Source organism: Lepus europaeus, chromosome 16 (genome assembly GCF_033115175.1).
Source record: "Lepus europaeus isolate LE1 chromosome 16, mLepTim1.pri, whole genome shotgun sequence".
Taxonomy (NCBI): domain Eukaryota; kingdom Metazoa; phylum Chordata; class Mammalia; order Lagomorpha; family Leporidae; genus Lepus; species Lepus europaeus.
Window position 1 is genome coordinate 14,609,281 of NC_084842.1, and position 23,309 is coordinate 14,632,589.

Sequence of the window (23,309 nt, forward strand, 5' to 3'; positions counted from 1 at the left end):
GAGAGATCTTTCATCTGCTGATTTACGTGCAGAATGACCACAACAGCCAGGACTCAGCCAGGCCAAAGCCAGGAGACATGAGCTGCACCCGGGTCTCCCACGTGGGTGGCAGGGGCCCAAGCACTTGGGCCATCTTCTGCTGCTTCTCCCAGGCCATTTGTAGGGAGTTTGATCAAAAGTGGAGCAGCTGGGACACGAACTTGTGCCCATAAAGGATGCCAGCACCGCAGGTGACAGCTTAACTGGTTACACCACAATGCTAGCCCTAGTCTGGGGATTTTCAATCCCAGAAAGTAGATGAAGCTCGGAAGAATAAGTGCGATGAAGAAGGAAGAGGACGATGACGGGATCCTGGGGGCACCGCCCTTTGAGGAATGGGCCGAGGGGCAGACCTTGGAAATGAGCGTGCCAAGAGCAGGGAGCAGAAGACTCCAGGAGCCAATGAGCCGAGCGCTCACCCACTCCTGCGCTAAGGGATGTGCTCCTAGGAAGCTTGTCTCCAGGGGCAGCCTGCGCGTTTGCTCCTTTTCCTTCTAGAGCTAGTCACTGCATATTCGAAGACACGCACAGGTTGGCGAAAAACACTAACCGGCTTATCACTTAGGGGCAGTCACGTCTAGTAGGTGTTTCAAGTTGACCCTTTGCCTTTAACGGTTTTGGCCAGGAGGTTGCTTCAGTCTTTAGGTGTTCATCAGAACATTCCCTAAGAACCCTCTTACCGTGCAGGAAGTAGGGTGTTGTGGCCTTTGGCTGTGGCCCAGTTGATACAGTAACCAGATCTGCAGGTGTTTCCCAATTCCTCACAGGCACACAGGAAGGTGAGCTTGCACATTTTTTAGAATACTGAGGAATACTTGCACTTGGAGGTGCCAGCACTTAATGAATATTGATGGTGTCCTTCCTAGAAATTTCAAACTTTGAAAGCCCCTTAATTATTGCCAACTCCAAGCCCTAAAACTTAACAGACCTTGGGAGGGGTCAAGAGGAGGCAGGGGCCAGGGTTTTCAATTTAACTGGAAGGAGAGCAAGTAGGGGATGCTTGATTCTATGTGGAGCTGACCAGCAGGTGGATATAAATTATTGAAGGATTGGAGGCTAACGGGGATTGGCTGCTAAAGCATTATAGACTCACTCTCAATGGAGAGCCCAGGGCCAGGCCTCTCATTTTCCAGAAGAGGATACAAAGCATGTCAGAAGCAAAACAACTGGCCCAGGGTAAACCTCAGGCTAGAGCCAGAGCTGGGATGATTCCTGGGGCTGAACCCTTGCAGGCCTGTTCACTTCTGCCTGGCCATCTCCAGGCCGCCTCTCACTTTTTCTTACATGTTGTCTGCCAAATGCCATGAGTATGGCAAGCAGAAGACACAGCTCTATGTTGACAAATGTTCTCCCAACATCAGCAGCCACTTGTATCTAAGGATTTTTTTCAAAACATTTTCCAATGTCTACAAAATGCAGATGTGGGATATGCCCACAAAACCCTTACTGAGTGGTGGAATGAGAAGGCCATGCCAAGATGAACCCCCTCCTACGCCCCTTTCCTTGTCCTCGGTCTAAGTGTCCCCAGGTTAGGCACACACTGCCCAGAAGCATATGCCGCTTCTCAGTTCCTCCTTTTACTTTCGGTTCGCCCGGTGAATTCACATAAGGGACTGATCATCCCAGAATTCGGAACCAAGTCATCTTCCCTCACTCGAGAGAGGTGACGCTCCGGAGACACCGTGTGGGCATACGGCCTTGACCTAACGAATCAAGGAAGTCCCCCACTAAGCACAGGACATACGTTCGATCTGATACACCACTGTCTGTTCGTTTAACGTAGGGAAGCCCCTGCATAATGCCATCAGCCGCTGAGGTGCTAGGAATTTGCTTTGCTATGGCAGCAGTGCTGTGTGTGTCTTTCCTTTGGCTAGAGTTGGCGTGCTGTGCCGCTCTTAAACACTCAAACTTGGGAAAGATACCCCCCTCTCAGAATCCCACACAGACTACCAAACATAATGAATCTATGAGTGATAAGAGCCTGTCACTCCAGGCCTCTGCCTCATAGGCGACAGTTGATGACTTAGGGAGAGACAGCTGGGACAGAGAAAATGGCATGGCAGCAAACAATGTAGCAAACAATGTATCAATGCCTAGTCAGCCACTCCCCCATACCCGTGGGATGAACTTAGAAGACCTCAAGGCAATAACCCACACGAGGTCATCCCATCTGCACCCAGTGAGGATCCCCACATTTGTGGCAGTCCCCAGGCACCCTAGGCTCTCAGGGCAGCCGCTAGACCCCATCCCACCCACATGTTTGCCATTAATGTAGGAGCGGACGCAGAATTCAGGCCCTGGATTCCAACTCATAGAAAGGCTTCTGCTAACCAAGGGTCGAGGATATGCTGTGTCTTTCCAGAGAATGAGGGACTGCCCATTTGGGTACCAGCCAGAAACATCAAGCCTGCAACTGACAGCCATCCAGAACCAGCTGAACAAGACTGAGAGCCTACCTTGTTAGCAGACGCACCTGCCCTATCATCCTACCCTGAGAAACTGCCCACAGCCACATCCACTACTGCTTTATACCCCACTAGCTCTGGTCAGCCACTCGAACGGCCCACAGCCTGTGTGCAGTCATGCCATTCCTGATTACCATTGTTCCTCATTCCTACACCCATCTGAGCAAGCACTCCTGTGGTCTCCCATTTTGAGCACTGGTTAGTTAATGATGGGTAAGATCCCCTGGGGGGCAACCTAAGACAGGCACAGGCACCTATGGAGACCACATGGAAATGGGGTCAACAACAGTATGGCCAAGAATCATGCCTCCCGTTGCTCAAAAATAAATGAAAAGGGGGAAATGTGGTGGAATGAGAAGGCCATGCCAAGATGGCCACTGGCAAGCGAGCATCAGTTACTCAGGAATGGCTTCCAAACCCACCTGGCAACGGAGCCTGCCTGGCAACAGACTGTGATTGAATGGCTTCGGATACTGCCTGGCAACAGGCTGTGATTGGTTAGGGCATAAACCGCCCCTTGACCGGATTGGCTGCCTTGGCTATTTAAGCTGCTGTACCAACTGAAATAAACAAGTCTGCAGGCTGCTCGCCTCTGGTCTGCTTTCACTCGACTCCTGGGGTCTGTGTGGTGACTCCATGCCTCTTGCTTCCACCACGTTCCTCCTCTTAGAATGAATCCACCTCAACAACTGAGGAGTTGGCACTGTGGCATAGCAGATAAATCCACCACCTGGAGTGCCAGCATCCCATATGGGAGCCAGTTCAAGTCCCAGCTACTCCACTTCAGATCCAGTTCCCTGCAAATGCACTTAGGAAAGCTGCAGAAGATGGCCCAAGTGCTTGGGGCCCCTGAACACATGTGGGAGACTTGGAGGAAGCCCCTGGCTCCTGACTTCAGCCTGATCCAGCATTGGCTGCTGTGGCCATCTGGGGAGTGAACGAGCAGGTGGAAAATCTCTCTCTCTCTCTCTCTCTCTCTAATTCTGATGTTGAAATAAATAAATAAATAAATAATTTTTAAATGCCAGTCTGTGCTGGAAATAGACTCACAGACATACCCAGAAAGAAAGTTTTACCAGCTATCTGGCCATCCCTCAATTCAGTCAAGTTGACACAGGAAATGAACCATCAGGATCTGTAAACATTCTTGGTTGCCCTATATCTCTATGCTTTTATTTCTCTGTCTAAAAGGTCCATCCCATGTTTTCCACCTAGATAACTCCTTGTCCTCCTGCAAGGATCAGCTTGAATTCTATCTTGGGAGGGTGGGGGCTCCATCTGCTGTAATCCCAGTTCTTGGTAATTTCTCAAATGAGTGTTGCAAATGTTTCTCTTGCTTTATCCCTAGGGTCTAGCATATAGCTCTGGGTTCATTACAGTATGCTAACTGAATGGTTAGATGTGCCAAATTATGGCTGGATAGATGGACAGACAGATGGGCAGATGGATGGATGGATGGATGAGTAGTTAGATAGATTGATTAATGGATGGGTGGGTGGATGGATGGATGGATTGATGAATGGATGGATGGACGGGTGGATGGGTGGATGATGAATGGGTGGGTGGATGAAGGATGGGTGGATGGATAGATGGATGGATGGACGGGTGGATGGATGGATGGATGGATGGATGGAAATCTAACTGCTTGACCTGCAGGTTTTTCGAGAATTTGAAAATATTTACTCATCAGTAGCTACTGACTCTCTGTCCTCCACTGATGTGATCCCTACCACTCCCTACCATTAGCTAGACATGACCAAGTGGATATTCTCAGCAGTGGACTTCAGCCATCTCTGCTGAAGTGGGTCCCTACCGCCAGAGCCTGCCAGGAGACGGGCAGACATCATTGTTTCTCTCCGAAAGCTTACCTTCTAGCTGGCCAGTCAGGCCACAGATGAGAAAATAAACAGACACAATGACTACAGATGTCACAACTACAACAAAGCAGCTGAATGGGAGAGCTCTGGGTTAGCTGGGGTGGTCAGCGCACCTCTCTGGGCACGTGACAATGGCGTTAAGCTCAGGAGGATGAGGAAGAGGCTGACGGGGAAGGAAAATTGTAGTGTGAGCTGTATGTTCCCTATGCAGAGGGCAGGGAAGCCTGTCGAGGCTCGAAGACAGCACTGGTCAGTGGCTGCTTAAGCTTACGGCAGAACCTTCAGCACAAGAGCAGGTGGATGGACACGGTGACCTTTGAGCGTGAGCCCTTGGGAAATGTCGTGACTGCTGCAGAGTGAGGAGCTGTGGTGATGCTCAGGATGCTGCTCCTTGCTTAGAGCTGTCTTGCATTCAGCAGGCACAGTTTGCAATTTGTTTAGTAATGGTTTGCCATCCCTGTTCAAGGATTGAGCCAGGTGGTGTTGATATGATTATGACTGCAATCAGTAGTATATGAAAACAGACAGAGTCTGTATAGCGTCTGGAGCCGCACAAGGTGAAAGGCAGGGCAGCAGGATAATGTGGCCGGGAACAAGAAGACTGTACATTTCCTTCCCAGAGACGTCAAATCCCCCAAACCCTTCTTTGATCAACAGAGGGAGCTTCTAGAGGCTCCTTATGACTAGAAGGAGGTCTGGTGAGTCACTTTCTATTTCCCCACGTCTATAAGAAGCAAGATAAAGCCCTTAGTCATTCCATCCAGGGCTGCTGGGGGTGCAGGGAGAACCTCTCCGTTTTACAGTTTGATAGAGCAGATTCATGACAACGCTGACTTCTGAGCTTTGACTTTTTATTGTCTCATGTTTCCCAGTGTGGTCCAGAGTGTTGTCAGACATGCGCTTTGGGAGGCACCGGGAGAAGAGATATATTGCCAATCCCAGTAGTTATCGTGTGGTTTTATAAACAATTAAACAACCATCTGTTGTTTGCTTCAGCCACAGAGAAAGCATGGTTTAATTACTGTAGGGATCTGAATGGAGATGGCACACAGGGGTGATGATGTTCTGGGTGCGGTCCAGTGGTCCCAGCCATTGCGCTATTAAAGGACCATAGCACACCAACCTGTAATTATCTCTGTAATCGCTCCCCTGTCCAATGGTGGGCACTAACCCAACAGTGATCCTGGCTTGTCCACACTGCCATCCTCAGCCCTGACAATGTGTGGAGCGTCAAAACAATCTACAAATTGTGTGCAATGAATGAATGTTGATCCTACAAAGACAAAACCCCTCTTTTTCAGAGAAGGCAGACCTCTCCCTTTAAAATTTACACAAAATGTTCATGTAGGTGGGTTGATGTCCAGCGCTGGTGCTGGTACAGGCGAAGCAGCTGCCTCCGGTCCTTGCATGTCTGTGTTGCATGGAAGATTGGGGTTGGCCTTTGTTCCTTGCTGGTAGGTCTTATCTGGCCAATCCAGTCTCTTCCCTCTGCTTACTTGGGTAGGCGGGGTGCAGGGGCGGGGAGAAGGCACCCTCTTGGGGGTCCTGACTTCTCGAGAGCTGTTCAGTGCGGAATCTGTGGAAACTGTTTCCTTCCTTGAGTCTACTGAGGTCTAACACTGCACAGAATTACATCATGGGTAATGGACTTCCTAATTCTGTTAGGATTTCTTTTCTAAACTTGCAGCATTGCTCAATGTCACTGTCTGACTGCGCATGTCCTCTCCCCCACCCCAGATTCACATGTTAAAATCCGAACCTCCAAAGCAATGGTATTAGGAGATGTACCATTGGAAGTAAGAGGGAAGAATCTTTATAACTGGGATTACAGCCCTTATAAAAGGGGGTGTGGGGGTGGGAAGTCTGGCTTTGTGGCAGGACCAGCAGGCTAAGCTGCTGCCTACAACACTGGCATCCGACATGGGTGCCAGTTCAAGTCCCAGCTTCTGATTCAGCTGCCTGCTAAGATGATTCAAGTACCTGGGTCCCTGCCACCCACGTAGGAGTGGGATGGAGCTCCAGGCTCCTGGCTTCAGCCATTGGGACCATTTAGGGAGTGAACCAGAGGATGGAAGATCTCTGTCTCTCTCTCTCCCTCTCTGTCTGTAACTCTGCATTTCAAATAAATACAATTACTCTTTGAAAATAAATAAACAAAATAAATAAACAAATGAGAGGCCCGGAACAGCTCGTTTGTCCCTCCTGCCATGTGAGGACACAGTGAGACATCACTGCCCATGAGGAAGTGGACCCCCATCAAGCCTTCTGGCACTGGGCTCGGACTCTGCAGCTTCCAGAAAGAAATGGATGTTGTTTATAAGATGCCCGGTTTATGGGATTTTGTCATAGCTGCCCGGACAGACGAAGACCCCTCTGTGCATTCTGTTCTATCTCACTCCGCTGCAAGCAGGGAAATGGAACATCACAGAAACATGAGCCCTCCGGTCAGTTAGGGAAATGCCGGGTGAAACCATCCCAGCCGGGTTTTCTCGCTGCAGGATTCACTGAGCCTGTAAGGTGCTCTCCAGGGCGGTGAGGCTCCACCCGGAGTGACAGCATGTCAGAGCCCCCACCTTGGTTTGATCCCAGAAACCATTTAGTGATGGGTTTCTCTTCGGACTAAGGTTCTACCCAAAGCATTTGGGGGAGCAATAGCACACAGGTTCATGGTGTTTTGGGTTTTTTTTTCCCTGTTTCTTTAAATAGTCACATTTTCTCCAACATTCCTCTAAGCTTAAAGTATTCTCCTATCAGACTTGAACATTACACAATGTATGAGGGGCAGGCATTGGGAAGAGCAGTTAAACACAGCCTTCAGACACCACATTCCACTTCAGGAGGGCTGAGTTTGAGTCCCGGCTCTGCCTCTGACTCCAGTTTCATGCTAATACACACCCTGGAAGGCAGCAGACAGGGCCTCAAATACTTGGGTCCCTATCACCCACATGGGACACCCACATCGAGTTCCAAGCTCCTGGCATGGGCCTGGCCCAGCTATGGCTGTGGTAGGGATTTGGAGCGTGAACCAGCAGATGGGAGATCTCTCTGTGTCTGTCTCAGTCTCTCTGCCTTTCAAATAAATAAAAATAAGCAAATAAAGTTTTTAGAAGTTTAGTGGAGGGGCCGGTGCTGTGGTGTAGCAGGTTAATGCTCTGGCCTGAAGCACTGGCATCCCATACAGGCACCGGTTTGAGACCCAGCTGCTCCACTTCCGATCCAGCTCTCTGCTACGGTCTGGGAAAGCAGTAGAAGATGACCCAAGTCCTTGGGCCCCTGCACCCGCATGGGAGACCATGAAGAAACTCCTGGATCCAGGCTTCAGATCAGCATAGCTCCAGCCGTTGCAGCCAATTGGGGAGTGAATCAGCGGATGGAAGACCTCTCTCTCTCTCTCTTTCTCTGCCTCTCTTCTCTCTGTGTTAACTCTTTCAAATAAATAAATAAATCTTAAAAAAAAATTTTATTGGAAAACAGAATGAAAAGATAAGTTTATTTTGGTGCAAAAAATTATATCTGTGCATATAAGGAGTCTTCAAAGAGTTCATGAAAAGCATGTATTATGAAAAACCTATGCATGGATTTCAAAAATTTTGCACCAAAATAAATTTATCTTTTAATTCCATTACCATAAATATTTTTAAGTACTCACCTAAACATGTATCAAAATACCATGGAGTGTCACATAATTATCTACAATTCTTATGTGTTAATTAAGAATATTTTTAAAATAGAAGCCAGCATTGTGGCAACACCAGCATCCCTTACAAGAGTGCAGCTCTGAGTCCCAGCCGCTCCACTCCTGATCCAGCTCTCTGTTAATGTGCCTAGGAAGGCAGTGGAAGATGGTTCAAGTGCTTGGGTCCCTACCAACCACATGGGAGACCTGGATGGAGTTCCTGGAGTCTGGCTTCAGCCTGACCCAGCCCAGACAATTGTAGCCATTGAGGGAATGAACCAGTGGATGGAAGACTCTCTCTCTCTCTCTCTCTCTCTCTCTCTCTCTCTCTCTCTCTCTCTGTAACGTTACTTTTCAAATAAATAAAATTCTTTTAAAAATAAAAAAATTAATATTAAAAGTCTATTTTCGCCGGCGCCATGGCTCACTAGACTAATCCTCCACCTGCGGCGCCGGCATCCCAGGTTCTAATCCCAGTTGGGGCGCCAGATTCTGTCCCTGGTGCTCCTCTTCCAGGCCAGCTCTCTGCTGTGGCCCGGGAGTGCAGTGGAGGATGGCCCAAGTTCTTGGGCCCTGCACCTGCATGGGAGACCAGGAGAAGCACCTGGCTCCTGGCTTTGGATCAGCGCGGTGCGCTGGCCGCAGCGGCCATTGAAGGGTGAACCAACGGCAAAAAGGAAGACCTTTCCCTCTGTCTCTCTCTCTCACTGTCCACTCTGCCTGTCAAAAAAAAAGTCTATTTTCGGGGATGGCGCTATGGCACAGCAGGTTAAAGCCCAGGCATGCAGTGCTGGCATCCCATATGGGCACCGGTTCTAGTCCCGGCTGCTCCACTTCCGATCCAACTCTCTGCCATGCCCTGGGAAAGCAGTAGAAGATGGCCCACCATGCTTGGCCCCCCACACCCACATGGGAGACCTGGAAGAAGCTCTTGGCTCCTGGCTTCAGATCTGTTCAGCTACAGCTGTCATGACCATTTGGGGCGTGAACCAGCAGATGGAAGGCCTCTCTATCTTTCTCTCTCTACCTCTCTCTGTAACTCTTTCAAATGTATAAAATAAATCTTTAAAAACAATAAATAAAAACATATTTTCTCAACTTTTCCTCTACCCAGTTTTGGCCAACCCAGACATAAAAGTTTAAGCAAACACATATAAATCCATTTCCAAAGATCTTTAAGTATTTGGCAAACAGGGAGAAGTCTGGGGACTCTTGAGGCCCCTGAACACAGCTACTGGAAGGGTGGTCCACCCATGTCCCACGCCCCTGGGAGAAGGCGAGGCGGCCTTTCCTGCTAGCAGATGGCCTACGTGACCGCAGGGCTTTCTGCGTCATTGCTCTGCTGTCGGCAGTGATCACAAAACCACGGGGAACACTTATCCCAATAAACGTCGTGAGGAATCCCTTAACCCTATCCTGTGACTTTCCACTCATTGTTGGAGCCTGGAAATTTTCACAACTTGCTCTGCAACAGAACCTCTAACCCAGAAACGTGCCAGACGGTGTAGGGTCATATAACTTGGTGTGGATTAGGATTTAAAGGTAAGCTCTGGGGGCCGGCACCGTGGCATAGTGGGTAAAGCCAGAGCCTACAGTGCTGGCATCCCATATAGGTGCCGCTTTGAGTCCCGGCTGCTCCACTTCTGATCCAGCTCTCTGCTATGGCCTGGGAAAGCAGTAGAGGATGGCCCAATCCTTGGGCACCTGCACCCACGTGGGAGACCTGGAAGAAGCTCCTGGCTCCTGGCTTCGGATCGGCGCAGCTCTTGCCATTGTGACCAATTGAGTAAACCAGTGGATGGAAGACCTCTCTCTGTCTTTCTCTCTTTCTCTCTCTGCCTCTGCCTTTACCTCTCTGTAACTCTACCTTTCAAATAAATAAATCTTCAAAAAAAAAAAAAAATGGTCAGCTCTGTTTTGACAAGATGGCTCTGGGACTGGGATGACCATCCCTGGAGACAAGACACTCCCTTGTGGCATGAGGGTCACCGGGACAGAGAATAACCACTCAAGGCGACCCTGGCAAACTGTGCCTCCTGTCCAGGTCACACGCTCTCCCGTGGCCTTGCTGCACATGCCGCGTGACCAGTGGCAGCCTGAGGACAGGACAGAGCTCGGTCATCCGGGAGCCGGGTCTGCCTCCCCACAAACCATGGACCAAGTGTGATCCCCTTCTTCACAGCTCAGCTCTGGGTCCCAGCTCGCCCACCGTTTCCAGCTGTCCTACAAGGGACTGTCCAAAACCTTCATGCTACGTGCATGTTATAAAAAAGCCACGCCTCAGTTCAAAGCTGTTTGCACTAAAATAAACTATCTTTTCCATAACCTTTCTCAAGTCCCCTTGGATTTGCCCTGGACAACTTTCCCAAGGAGATTTTGCATAAAGTACGTGTTTTCCCGCCAGGGTTTACTGTAAGGATTTCCTACATACGCTGCGTGTGTAGCAAGCTGTTTCGCCACCTTATTGTTGTGCTGTCTCACAACGGGCCATGTACCTGAGACTTACTGGGGGCTGGGCAGGGCTGATTTCCTGGCCTGGCTTCCTCCCAGAAACAGATATTTGGCATCTGTTCCTCCATTGTGGGGCCTTTCCCTCTCAGCCCTGGCACACCTGCCTCCCGCGACACCCCTGCCCGCCTCCCTGTGTCCAGCCTTCTCATTTCCTTCTCCCACACAGGGACTTCCTTCCTGCCCACTCCACCGTGGGCCAGAGCCACCACTCCCAGTAACCTAATCACCCCTGCCCAGCTGTCTCCTGTGAACCAGGCGCTTGTCCAGGCAGTCAAATTCAATTAAGGGCTGTGTTTGCAAGAGCCACAATTTATTCTGCCGGGGTCCCCTTGAAGGCCCTCAAATTCAATTTAGCAGCCCAGGGACACAAGATAAGGAGTCCCGAGGCAGGACTATCAGTCTTTGTCTTCTCCATTGCTGGGAGCTGCAGCCTGGTGTGATGATTTGACTTTGAGTTCTGACTCTGCCATTTGCTGCCATGTGATCTTGGGCAAGTGAATTAACTCTCTCTCTCTCTCTCTCTCTCTCTCTCTCTCTCTCTCTCTCTCCCTCTCTCTCCCTCTCTCTCTCTCTCTCTCTGAGAGTCCATTTTCTTGCCTATAAGCAGGGGTTAATTAAATATTTACTTTACAGGATATTGATACAATGAATGCCAAGTGCTTGGTGCAGACAGAATGCTCAATAAATGTAATAATCCTTACTGGGAGCCCGGGCTGGAAAGCATAAAGCCCAGAAGTGAAGCTGGGATCTGGCCAGAGGGTTTTCCTCTTCAGAGGTCCCAGAGCACCCTGTGCCTGTGACTTGTACCAGCCAGCCAGGCAGTGATACAGCGGAAGAGGGGCATGGGTTGGGACACCACACACAGCTGGGTCTCAGCAGGCTGCCTGCCCCAGGGGCCTTCCGCCCACCGGATGGAGCAAGCGGGCATCATGTCAGAGACATGACCTGGAGCGTCTCCTTCTCACCTGTACTAACCCTGATGAGCTTGTTTCCTGCCTGGCACCAAGCGATCCCTTCTCTAAGCTCAGGACACACCCTCCCGCCTTCCCAGCTGGTGACCACGCCATCTAGGGGAAGGCACAGAGCACCACCAAGTCCCCAAAGCACTCCTGGCTACCCAGCAGGTGCCTAAGCACTTGCCTGCATGGACAGTCCTGCACCTTGCATCTCCCAGGAGTGAGCTTGGCAGGGGCCAAGGGGAAGGCAAAGTAGCGAAGTGCTGCTATCTTTCTTCCCTTCACAGAAATACAAGGTGGCAATAACAACAGGAAGACAGCAAACTCCACCAAAGCCTGGGTCCAATAATGTAGCAGCCATTGTTTGTATCTGTCCCTGGGCCATTTCCTGCCAAGTGCCCCTAATTTAGGAACAGAAACTGCTGCTCAGTAGAGTGGTAGGCACAGAACCAGCCGAGGCCATCGCTCCTTCAATGTGTGCAGACAGCAGGTGCAAGATAGCCCTCTCCCACCTGTTTTCACAGCGGGGGGTGATGGCAGTCCCCAGATGCCAGCAGGCACATCCCCTGCACCGTGCAGAAGCTAATCCTAGGAGCAACTTCACCCCTGTCTTCCCGGAACATGGTCAGGAACCCACTCACTTCTGTCTGTCCATGGGCTTGAAATCACTGGAGTTGGGCCTCTCTCGTTTGCCACCTAAAGAGTTCCTGACTCACCAAGTGCCAAGCAGAAAACCCATGGAGTCTGCACCTGCAGGAAGCGATCTTGACCCTGGAGTCTGCACCAGCGTCTGATGAAACAATGCCAGCTGTCACGAGCTCGGTCCACCTGCTCAGGGAGGAGGTGTTTATGTTGCCACAGAGCTCTGCGGAAGAACTGGCTGGAGGCAGATCTCCTGCATCGTGGGCTCTTCCACTGTGACTATCCTGAGTTTCCAGCTGCTGTGATGAAGACGTTGCCTCTCTTTCCTGTAATGGGCTTTTGGATTACTGGGCTTTGCATTCGGCCATTGCACGGGCTTCGGACACTGGTGCTCACGAGCCTCTTCCTCATGACAAAGACAGGTGCTCCTGGGCCTTTCAGTAGACCTCACCATCAGTGTCAGCCTTGTAGTGGATGCAGAAAGATCAGGAGCCTGGCTGCTCCCAACCCAAACAGTACCATAGTCCCCCCTTACGCACAGGGAAATGTTCCGAGATCCCCAGTGGGTGCCTGCAACTATGGCTAACACTAAAATCCACCTACAGATACTGTGCATCTTCCTATACATAGGTACCTATGATAAAGTTTAATTTGTAAAGAAGGTGCACTGATTAACAGTAATAACAAAATGGAATAATTATACTGTTTAAAAGTTATGCAAATATCCTATCCTCTCCCTCTTTCTTGCTCTCTCTCTCTTTCAAAATACCATACTGCATTGAGCTGACCCTCGCTTTTCTTGTTAACCACAAGGAATTGAAACTAAGGAAGCAAAGCTGTGGATGAGAGGGGACGACTGTATCTGATTCTGTGGCTCTAGACAACTAACAAAAAGCTACAGTAATTAAAACAGTATGGTATTGGCATAAAAACAGACCATAGATCAATGGAACAAATAGAGAGCCTAGAAATAAACCCACGCCCCTACAGCCATCTGATCCTTGACAAAGATGCTACAAATATTTATTGGAGAAAGGATTGTCTTTAATAATGGTCTGGCAAAGTTGGATGTCCACATGCAGAAGAATGAAACTAGACCGCTGTTTGTCACTATTTACAAAAATCCACTCAAAATGGACTGAAGATCTAAACATGAGATCTGAAACGTTGAGACTGTTAGAAAAAAACACAAGGAAAACACTTCAGAACATTGGAAGAGGCAAGGATGTTCCGGATTAGCCCCCAAAAGCATAGGAAATAAAAGCAAAAATAGACAGATGGGACTTCATCAAACCGAAGAGCTTTAGCACAGCAAATGGAGCCATCAGCAGAGTGGAGAGACAACATATGGAATGGGAGGAAATATTTGCAAGCTATACAAAGAAAAATGCTTTAATAGCCAGATTATATAAGGAGTTAACGAACTCAAACAACTCAATAGCAAAAATAAAAATAAAAAAATAAAAAATAAATCCAATTTAAAAGGGGCCATATAGCTAAACAGACATTTCTCCAGGGAAGACATCAACTGGACAACAGGTACAAGAAAAATGCCTCACATCATTATCATCAGGAAATGTACATCAAAACCACAGTGCCATATCTCCTCACCCTGGTTAGACTGCTTCTTATCAAAAGGCAAAAGCCAGTAAGTGTTGGTGAGGATGCGGAGAAAGCAAATCTTTGCTCACTGTTGGTGGGACATCAATTAGTACAGACATTTTAGAAAACAATATGGGAGTTCCCCAGAAAACTAAAAACTGAACTTCCATATGATCCAGCAATCCCACTCCTGGGTGTATATCTAAGGGCAATGAAATCCATCTGTCAAAGAGACATCTGCAGGGGCCAGCGCTGTGGCACAGCGGGTTAACGCCCTGGCCTAAAGGACTGGCATCCCATATGGGCTCTGGTTTGAGACCTGGCTGCTCCACTTCTGATCCAGCTCTCTTCTATGGCCTGGGAAAGCAGTAGAAGATGGCCCAAGTCCTTGGGCCCCTGCACCCACATGGGAGACCTGGAAGAAGCTCCTGGCTCCTGGCTCCTGGATTGGCACAGCTCCTGCTGTTGCAGCCAATTGAGGAGTGAACCACCAGATGGAAGACCTCTCTCTCTCTCTCTCTCTCTCTCTCTCTCTGCCTCTCCTCTCTCTGTCTGTGTAACTCTGACTTTCAAATAAATAAATAAATCTTTAAAAGAGAGAGAGAGAGACATCTGCAGTCCCCTGTTTATTGCAGCACTATTCACAATAGCCGAGAAGTAGAAGCAACCTTCAGCATCTATAAACTGATGAGGAGATAAAGAACACTGGTTCATACACACACTGAAGTACTACTCAGCCATAAAAAGGTCGGCGGCCTGTCATTTGTTATAACACAGATAAAACCAGATTTCCTTAGGTTAAGTGAAATGACCAAGAAAAAAGACAGAAAGACACATGATCTCATTCTTATGTGAAGTCTTAGAAAAAACAAGTGATGTCATAGAAGTTAAAAATGTATTCATGGTTACCAGAGGGTGGGGAGAGAGGGTTGGGTAAAAGTTGATTCACAAATGCTAGCCTGCAATTGGATAACAGAAAGAAGTCCTGGGGCCCCATTGCACAGTAGTATGAAATATAATGTTAATTTCCTGTATATTTCTCTATTTTAAAAAAATCATAGAAGATAGGATTTGGGGATGTTTACACTATAAAGAAATGTTAAACGTTTGAAAGCATAAATGTATTTACACTTTGAGACATTACATCATATATACATGTAAGAAAATATGCACAATTTTATATAGGTTATTTTTTCCATTAAATAATTATTTTTTAAAAAATAAACAAGTGGTGACACCTTTCTACGTCTCAGCGTCCTTACCTGTAAACAGGATGCTAGACAAGAAGCCACAAAGTCCTTTCAACGCCAATAAGCTGTGGCCTTTCAATATGATTTATGAACTAAAGTCTTGGCATCTGGAGTGAAATGAAGGCGGCAAAGATTTAGTATGCTGAGTTCTTCCACCTGAGCAAACACTACGCCCACAAGTATCAGTTCTCACTGGCAAGGCAAATAATAGGACCACCCCAGGAGAAGGCGAGAGGAGGCCAAAGGAGCCAGAGGGAGGCCTCTTTCCCCCACAGCAATGCCTGCTCAGAGACACCAGGGTGGGCATGCGCAGGGCAACGGCGCCCCGTGACACCGGCTTTGCCGTGGAACTGTAGCACTCCTTCCCGGTAGTTCAGACGTAACAGTGAATTTTCTGAGTGCTAATCATTCTCTACGTTGTATATTGTAATGTATGGGAAAATATGGCCAAAAGAAAACAAAACAAAACCCTGGGACGTATTGGGACACCAAAATCAACTTGGCTGAAATTCTTTGAGCTGCTTATCCGTGGATGTGTGACCAGTAGTGCTAGAAACAAAGGCGTCAGGAGGGGGGCGGGTGTCTCTTCTTCCGCCAGTAACTTGATTGGGGTCAAGGATGGTTATTTCTTGTCTGTATTCTTATGGCACATTGTGTATTGCCTTTGTAACTCAAAAATGTTACTTTTACCTGGACCACGCGAGCCCATTCCATCTGTTGTGCTCTCGTCTCTTTTCTACTTGGAAATGTTTTTTCTAATCGGGTGTCGCCACTTGTTTCTGTCCTTGACTTCGTTGTTAGTAATGCTGCAGTTCTTAAATCAGTCCTCTTTCCTCCATCAGTATCTACTTTTTGCTCAGTTACTATCTTCTCTGACCATTTCTTTCTTTTTTTTTTTAAGATTTATTTATTTATTTGAAAGTCAATTACACAGAGGGAGAAGGAGAGGCAGAGAGAGAGAGATGTCTTCCATCTGCTGGTTCACTCCCCGGTTGGCCTCAACAGCCGGAGCTGCACCGATCCGAAGCCAGGAGCCAAGAGCTTCCTCTGGGTCTCCCACGTGGGTGCAGGGGCCCAAGGACTTGGGCCATCTTCTACTGCTTTCCCAGGCCATAGCAGAGAGCTGGATAGAAAGTGGAGCAGCTGGGACTCGAACTGGCAACCATATTGGTTGCTGGTACTACAGGTGGTGGCTTTACCCATTATGCTACAGCGCTGGCCCCTCTTCTTCTTTTTTCTTTTTTTTTTTAAGATTTATTTATCTGAATAGTAACATGATAAAGAGAGAGGGAGAGATGGAGAGAGGTATGTTCCATCCACTGGTTCACTCCCCAAATGCCTGCAACAGCCAGGGCTGGGCCAGGCTGAAACCAAGAGCCAGGAACTCCATCCAGGTCTCCCACATGGGTGACAGGGACCCAAGTACTTGGGCCACCATCTGCTGCCTGCCTAGGTGCATTAGCTCTTGGATCAGAGGAGCCAGGACCAAACCAGCACTCTTACATGAGATGCAGGCATCCCAAGCAGTGCCTTCACCTGCTATGCCACACCGCCCCCCCCATCCCTTTCTTCTTTTCATAATCTAAACCTTAGCTGAATGTTCTGCCCCTTTACCCTCAGTTCAGGGGGTATTTGGAAAACTAACAATGCCCTTGGGATGTTTACCATGGGCTTGACTGTTTCAAAGTATGTGCTTTATTCTCGTACACCCCCAGCCCTTACAGTGGAGAGAAAGGTAGGGCTTTGTTTGCCAAGATCTTGGTTCTTTTAGCTCATGGAAGTACTAACTTCCTCTTCAGAACCTCTGAAGAAATTACCTCCTTACAGGCCCTTGGCTGAGAATTCTGGATCCTTCCAAGAAGGTCCTGGACCTGTGCTTTAGGCTTCTATGGGTTTGCAAAAAGAGCCAGCCCCAGTCTGTACGAGGGTGGTGCAGCTTCCACAAGTGGAAGAATCTGATGCCAGCCTAGTGCACCTTTCTGGAGGGGACTTAGAGAGCATGTTGGGGGCGGGGAGGTCCAAGCTCTGCCCCTCCCCCACCACACACACAGAGGAGGAGCTGCAGAAAGTGTGGCATTGAGGGCAGTGACCACACAGTCTAAGAACAAAAGGCCTGTTCCCAGTTCACACACATTGCATAAGCCAGGCAACATTAAGTTTGGTGAGTGAAGGGTTCAGACCCAGATGTTACTATATTTAGAGTAATCAAGAAATGTGGCTCTTGTTACATCTGGGTTTTGTGGCATGAGTCACGCTGTTCATACACACTGTCCAAGAACAGCCTCTCTGTAAGCCTACCAGGCAGGCATGAATATTCCCATTTTACAGGTCAGGAAACAGAGGTACAAGCTGCTAAGTCATTTTCCATAAGCTGCAGATTGTCATAACAGAGGCAGTGTTCTCATTCAGGACAACCCGATGGCCGAGTTTCAAGCCAATCCAAAATATGTTGCATCATTTGTAGGGGATGGGGGTTATGAGTCATCATCTTTTTTATCTGTCTCCCTAGGAATTTTCTCAGGAAGTTAAACCAGAGATTTCCTCTTCTATTTTGAAGTATATTCTTCTACTCATAAACTACGTCTTGGGATTGTTCTTGAAAGTTGGTGGAAGATGCTAATTTATAAGAAGGGAGAGTAAGAAAGAAGATTGCCTATTTGCTAATCATAAGAGTGAGAAATTTCTAGATTTTATAAATTAAGGAGCAAAACCAAAAAAGAAAGCAGGAAGGAAGGGAGAAGAACAAGAGTCAAAGAATGACAGGAGAAGTTACTGCACATTTTAGAGCAATGGGCCATGAAAATAAGAAGACAAGGCTGACGCCGCAGCTCACTAGGCTAATCCTCCGCCTCCGGTGCTGGCACACCGGGTTCTAGTCCCAGTCGGGGCGCCGGATTTTGTCGCGGTTGCTCCTCTTCCAGTCCAGCTCTCTGCTGTGGCCCGGGAAGGCAGAGGAGGATGGCCCAAGTGCTTGGGCCCTGCACTCGCATGGGAGACCAGGAGGAAGTACCTGGCTCCTGGCTTTGGATTGGCACAGCGCCGGCCATAGCAGCCATTTGGGGGGTGAACCAATGGAAGGAAGACCTTTCTCTCTGTCTCTCTCTCTCTCTCACTATCTAACTCTGCCTGTAAAAAAAAATATATTTATATCTATCTATCTATATAAGAAGACAAAACACCCTACACACAAGGGGACTTGTATTTGAAGATGCCTAAAGAATTAACAGAAGAAAATACAATGATGCCAGAGGTTTTTGCTAAGGGTTAATACATCAGGATAACCATCCCCAAGGTTTAGATGGAAACAATGGCAAAGTTTGGGTTTGCATATTTTATAGGCCTGGCGACTCACCAGGTAAGACCCATGCTGACAGTCGGTTACCAGGCTGTTGATTTGGGTGAAGCGTAATTGCACAACCAACTCAAGGAGACCCTGTAACAAACGCGCTATTGTGCTCTGCACTTCATCACACAGGAGGTGAAATGCACTTGTCAGATGATGGGGTCTGCTGTGGAACACGGGGGGAGAGGGGGGGGACCAGGAGGGGGAGGAATATTCTCGCATGCAGGACGTCCTCGTTTTAATTCCTCCACTTCTAGCTCCAAAACAGCCTGTGGCTCTGGGTGGAGACATCTTTAGTGTGAGTTTGGAGAAGGAAGAAGGCTGCCTTTAAATCCTAATTCTCTAGAGGATGTCAAACCAAATGATCCTGAAGGAAGCCATGGAGTCAGTGAGCTTCTCACTCGGCATTTCAAAGAAAAAGAGGAGGGAGAGAAAATGAAAAGCTGCCTGCGAACAGAGTGCTGTCCATTTAGCAATCCTTACACATACATACTTTGATTTTTTTTCCCCTCATGCCTCAGTGAGTCATTGTTTTCTTAATACAAATATATTTCATTGCCTGTTCCTAAGAATACAATCCAGGCTGTCTTGTAAATAGCAGGATGGAACCAGCTGAAACACAATGGCTTAAACAAAACCCAAAGTGCTTGCCCCGTCCCAGCCATTTGACTCCGAAGGCATGCAACAGAAATGTCCCAGACTCGAGGTACAAGGCATGTGGTGGCCAAGTGGCCTGTCACAACCTGAAATGCAGCTTGGCATTTTTCTCCTCCCAAAAATGCCTGCCACGTGTCATGCAATGCTGGATGCAGCTTTGCTGTACATTGCATAAAGATATGTGTATATATATACATGGAGAGAGTTGTGGGTTTAAACATAATTTATGACCACATCAGTCATAAACAGGGCATGAATGAGCCAAGAGCAGAAATATGTACTGGGTTCTGCCTGGTGCTCTGCAGGCTTGTGGCAAGACCATAGTCCCTGGTTTCCATCCTCTCCACCCTCCCCCTGGCCGGCCACCACTTAATGTCATTTCAGTCAGTAAGACGGGTGATGAAGTTTCCATTCACAACACAAATTGGCTGTGTGCTTTGAGAGTCAATGCTAAAGCAAAAGATGAGAGGTGTAGTTATTTTCACTTGGGCACAGAGTATACAGTTCATTAGTTAAAATTCTCCTCTGGCTTTTCTGTAAGATGAGCTATAATTTGCCCAAAGTCTACAAACCAAGACCTCATTGGGATTATTTTACTTACATTTTCCCAGTAACAAGAATGAAAAAAAGCAGTACTAACCTTTCTAAAAACAATTTGGCACTCTGAATCAAGTCTGAAGAATAGCTATACTCTGTGGGAAACAGGGTTATGGAAAATCATCAGGAATATGAATAAAGATTTAGTGAGGTTGCTTATCAAAGTATGTTTACAACAGAGAGATCTGGAGGGAAATCTAAACATAATAAGAAAACAGTTCAATAAAGTATGGCCTCTCTATATGAGAGAATATTATGCAATCGGTAAAAGGCACAAGTTGGGAAAATTGCAATAGTAATGCACTCAAACTGAGAAGCGGTCATGAGTAAGAAAATAAAATGTCATTGGCAAGTATTTGGTGTAGAGTAGTCAAACGCCACTTTGCGGTCGACATCCCACACCAGAGTGGTTGAGTGTGTCTCAGTTCCACTTGGGGTCCAGTTTCCTGCTAACGCACGCCCAGGGAGAAGAAGGTGATGACTCAAGTCCTTGAGTCCCTGCCACCCACGTAAGAGACCTCGCTTGTGTTCCAGGCTCCTGGCTTTGGCCTGATCCAGCTCTGGCCATTGCAGACATTGGAGGGTGGACCAGTAGAGAAATGATATCACTCTCTTTCTCTCTCCTTCTTGCTCTGTTCTTCTGCCTTTCAAGTAAATTTTTTAAATTAAGATATTAAATTATGGATATACCATGATCCTAATAATATAATGTTTATACGTAGTATAAATACTGAAAGGAAATTCAGTGAATGACGTTGATGGTTATTGCTGGGTGGTGCTGGTTCTATTTTCACTTACATATCTTTCTATATTTTTCACAATGACCTTGTATTAATTTCATAATCATAAAAAATACCAACTAAAGAAATCCTAACAAGCTCATTCAAAGCCCTTGCATAAGATAAAATCAGCTCTGTAGCCTTGTAATTTTAAAAAATTTTTGAAAGTCAGAGCTTTAGAGAGAGGGGAGAGAGAGAGAGAGAAAGAGAGAGAGAGAGAGAGAGAGAGAGATCTTCCATCTTCTGGTTCACTCCCCAAATGGCCACAGTGGCCAGGGCTAAACCAGGCTGAGGCCAGGAGCTTCATCCAGCTCTCCCACATGGGTAGCAGGGGCCCAAACATTTGGGCCATCCTCCGCTGCTTTCCCAGGCCACTAGCAGGGAACTGGATCAGAAGCAGAGCAGCCAGGACATAAACCAGCGCCCATATGGGACGCCGGTGTCACAGGTGGTGGCTTAACCCCCTATGCCATAACACCAGCCCCAAGTCTTGTAATTTTTAAAAAGTACTCCCTACGTTAGCCTCATCCAGCAACTCAAAAGCTTAGGGTCTTCCCACATGCTAAGGACACATCCACCCACAGAGACTGGTGGAGTCGCCTACATGTACGTGTCTGCTTGTCCCCATAGCACGGGACCTTGCAGGTCAATGTCAGTCATGTCTGAAAGGGGGACACAGGGCCTCAGGTAACATAATGCGCCCAGAACACGCCTGCCACCCTGACAGGTGCAAACAACCCCACTGTCTAAATATAAATTGACTCAGGCAGTTTGCAAGCTGTCTTTCTCACTTTCTATTCTGATCAAGCAAAAGAATGTTCTGTTCTTTAGTCCTGACTTCTGATCCAGTTATTTTTATTTAGATTCATCTTACAATCATTTTCATTCAAAGGGAAGCAACCTTGGATCCAAAAGCAATGTTAGAAATAAAAAAAAAAAAAAGGAAAGGAAAGCTTCAAAATCTTGGAAGAGATTACAAGCTAGGGATGGGCTGTCTTTGAAATACACTAAGTTGCGGGACTGGCGCTGTGGCATAGTGGGTACAGGCGCCTACAACAGTGCGGGCATCCCATGTGGGCACAGGTTTGACACCCGGCTGCTCCACTTCTGATCCAGCTCTCTGCTATGGCCTGGGAAAGCAGTAGAAGATGGCCCAAGTCCTTGGGCCCTTGCACCCATGTGGAAGACCCAGAAGAAGCTCTTGGCTCCTGGCTTCGGATCAGCGCAGCTCTGGTCATTGCAGCCAGCTGGGGAGTGAACCAGCAGATGGAAGACCTCTCTCTCTCTCTGCCTTTTTTTCTCTCTCCGTGTAACTCTTTCAAATAAATAAATAAATATTAGAAAAGAAATACACTAAGTTGAGAAGGTTGACCCAACAATATTTTCTAGAACTCTCTGGATGAGCAAGAGCATATGCATATCCTCTAACATGTGTTCAAAGGAGCACTGTCTAATGTTAAACCAGAAAGGGAAGCTAGGTTGTAACCAGCAGAATGGAAGTTCATTGGGCAACATGTGGAACCTGGCACCTGCCTCCTTTGCTGGTTCCTACCTCGCTGTCTCCCATGAGCCCCAGCTCTAATAGCTCTAATTCCTCTCACTCCCTGGCAGTTCTTTGACACTCCCTGCTCCCTCCCCACCCGCACTGCCAAACACACACCCAGTCTTCCTCTTAGCTCCCCCTACCTTCCACACAGTAATTCTGCATCAGTATTCGTTAGTCTCTGAGCGTCTCATCAAGTAAGGATGTAGCTAATTGGTTTCTGCATTTCCAGCATCCATGCTGCTGTCATTACTCAATAATGTGTTGTCAAAGGAATGGATAAGTGAGAGAGGACTGAAGGAGCCACAGATGAGCCTACGTGTAAGGGTGAAAGACAGTACTACCACTGACAGTCATTAAAAAAAAAGTTACGGAAAAATACAAATTAGCTATGCTCAGCCACTGCTAAGTGTTTTGGCTAATGGAGAGGGGTGTTAATAAATGAAATTAAGGCTAAAACTCGGTGCCAGCTGTTGTAAAAGGAACTTGGTGTGCATTGATTGAGGTGAAGTTTTCCATTTTCACTTTCCCTCTTTGTCGCCATGACAAGTGAGGTGCAGTTGAGTGTTGGGGCTGGTCCAGCTCCAAGGTTCTGGGCTCTGGACCATTGCTTCTTTATCCCAAGCTCTCATCCGGCTGTATTCTGATCACAAAGGATACTGTGCACTTTTCAAACTCAGGGCAGCCACAGCCCTGCCTACCAAGACTGTGGCACGCCACAGCTCAGTTTAGCCCTAGTCTGAAATAGTCGTCTTAGCCACAGGCACAATCACAGCCCATGCTTTCCTCGATCGATGGAAGAAAGATGCTTCCCAACCCTAAAGCTGTAAAGTTGCATTTACTTGTCCCAAATGCCTTCCCAGCTGGTTCAGCTCACCCTTTGCCTGCATACATTTTGCAATACCTGTTGGCTTGACTCAGTCTTTGCCCACTCTTCTCAAAGGCTCACTGCACCTGAGAAACTTGGCCAACACTTGACTTAATGAATCTTCAACCTACTCATCAGGAGGGGGGGGTCGGAGCTGGCAGAGGGAAAGAGTGCAGAGAAATTTGATTTGCCAACCGCCTTAGCAATAGCGGATTTCACAGGTGGTCCTTTATCAGGTTTGCCCATCAGAAGAGAGGGAAGAGGGTTAATGATCAACCTTTCCCTCCAGACAGGGAGACTGCCTGGGGAAGCTGTCTCTGGAGCTGAAAGCTTGTGCTGGACTGTTGGAACTGACTGGTGTTTTTGTCTGGTATTGCTAATAAAAGTGGGAGCTGCTCCCGTAGCCCTTGCAGTAGGCATTCTCTAGTACCATATTCAACAGAGCAGATTTCCACGTAATAAACGTATTCCATGGAAAGAAAAGCCCTTTACTTTGGGTTTATG